The sequence below is a fragment of the Trifolium pratense genome, unplaced genomic scaffold (assembly GCF_020283565.1).
Source record: "Trifolium pratense cultivar HEN17-A07 unplaced genomic scaffold, ARS_RC_1.1 scaffold_130, whole genome shotgun sequence".
Taxonomy (NCBI): Eukaryota; Viridiplantae; Streptophyta; class Magnoliopsida; order Fabales; family Fabaceae; genus Trifolium; species Trifolium pratense.
Genome location: NW_025721031.1, coordinates 27,501 through 30,000, shown reverse-complemented (window position 1 = coordinate 30,000; position 2,500 = coordinate 27,501).

Sequence of the window (2,500 nt, the reverse complement as noted above, 5' to 3'; positions counted from 1 at the left end):
CAACAACAACCTTATTGCCAAGCAAAAGCCAGGCAATCCCACCCACGAGGGTGGGAGCTATGCACAAATACGTGCTTACCATGCTATCCATGCCCAATGCAAGCCAAGGCCTGCCCAAGCCAAGAACAGCATGATCATCACCAAGAACAGTTTACCGAGTAGCAACATTGGCACAATTTTCTTGCCACAAGCAAAAGCACGGCAAGCCCATGCATTCCCACGAGAGGGTCACCGAGTCGGGACAGCAACAACCTTATTGCCAAGCAAAAGCCAGGCAATCCCACCCACGAGGGTGGGAGTTATGCACAAATACGTGCTTACCATGCCCAATGCCAGCCAAGGCCTGCCCAAGCCAAGAACAGCATGATCATCACCAATTTCCTCACAAATTCATCCAAATTTCAATTTTTTGATCGAATTCCATCAAGAATGTCCATGAATTTGATTGAAATGATGAAAAGAGCAACGAAATTGCAGGGGAAAACACGTTAAGACGTAGTTTTTGCTTGCCTGCTGTGCCCATAGGCGCGCCCCGTGCCTGCCGAGCCTACCCCCACACCCACCCTCCCCCTATATATGACTGGAAGGCCATTTTCAGTTTTGTAGAAAAAGTGCACTTTTTTCCCTGTATCCATAAGTTTTTAAAAGTGCTTAAAAGTGGACCTAGAAGACGAATTTTTTTTTGAATTTTTTTATGGTTGTTAGGGACATTAAAACAAGCAAAACCACGAAAGAATCGTAATATTCCGATGTCGGATGAATTAATTACGAATTTTTCGGCCGAAACTTCGCAAAGGGCGGATACCACGTAAAAAACAACCTAGAAGTCGAATTTTGACTTCGTTTTTTTTGTGCACACCCCACACAATAAGTATAAGTGGACTGGAAAGTGGCTAAGCGATCCGACGAAGTTTCGATTGAGTTTGATTTTTTGGCCGAAAACTCGAAAAAAAGGCGGATTTGACGTAAAACGCCGCCTAGAAGTCGAATTTTGAGACGGTGTCTTGTGTGCACACTCCACACAATATGTATAAGTGGACTGGAAAGTGGCTAAGCATTCCGAGGAATTTTCGATTTATTTTGATTTTTCGGCCGAAACGCCGAAAATAGGCGGATTTGACGTAAAACGCCTCATATAAGTCGAATTTTGGGAAGGTGTCTTGTGTGCACACTGCACACAATATGTATAAGTGGACTGGAAAGTCGCTAAGCATTCCGAGGAAGTTTCGATTTATTTTGATTTTTCGGCCGAAACGCCGAAAATAGGCGGATTTGACGTAAAACGCCTCATATAAGTCGAATTTTGGGAAGGTGTCTTGTGTGCACACTGCACATAATATGTATAAGTGGACTGGAAAGTGGAAAAATATTTTCGGAGCACTTTGATTTTTTGGCCCCCCGCGTGCCTTGCCACGCCCTTGCTTATAGCAAAACGAGACGGGGCCTTGGTCCAACTTGGCATAGGCATGGAATTTGATCTTTATTACTTGGCCACGGTCATGCCACGGTACATGGAGGTTGCTTGACACCCCCGTGTGCATTTCGGAGCACTTTGATTTTTTGGCCCCCCGCGTGCCTTGCCACGCCCTTGCTTATAGCAAAACGAGACGGGGCCTTGGTCCAACTTGGCATAGGCATGGAATTTGATCTTTATTACTTGGCCACGGTCATGCCACGGTACATGGAGGTTGCTTGACACCCCCGTGTGCATTTCGGAGCACTTTGATTTTTTGGCCCCCCGCGTGCCTTGCCACGCCCTTGCTTATAGCAAAACGAGACGGGGCCTTGGTCCAACTTGGCATAGGCATGGAATTTGATCTTTATTACTTGGCCACGGTCATGCCACGGTACATGGAGGTTGCTTGACACCCCCGTGTGCATTTTCGGAGCACTTTGATTTTTTGGCCCCCCGCGTGCCTTGCCACGCCCTTGCTTATAGCAAAACGAGACGGGGCCTTGGTCCAACTTGGCCTAGGCATGGAATTTGATCTTTATTACTTGGCCACGGTCATGCCACGGTACATGGAGGTTGCTTGACACCCCCGTGTGCATTTTCGGAGCACTTTGATTTTTTGGCCCCCCGCGTGCCTTGCCACGCCCTTGCTTATAGCAAAACGAGACGGGGCCTTGGTCCAACTTGGCCTAGGCATGGAATTTGATCTTTATTACTTGGCCACGGTCATGCCACGGTACATGGAGGTTGCTTGACACCCCCGTGTGCATTTCGGAGCACTTTGATTTTTTGGCCCCCCGCGTGCCTTGCCACGCCCTTGCTTATAGCAAAACGAGACGGGGCCTTGGTCCAACTTGGCATAGGCATGGAATTTGATCTTTATTACTTGGCCACGGTCATGCCACGGTACATGGAGGTTGCTTGACACCCCCGTGTGCATTTCGGAGCACTTTGATTTTTTGGCCCCCCGCGTGCCTTGCCACGCCCTTGCTTATAGCAAAACGAGACGGGGCCTTGGTCCAACTTGGCATAGGCATGGAATTTGAT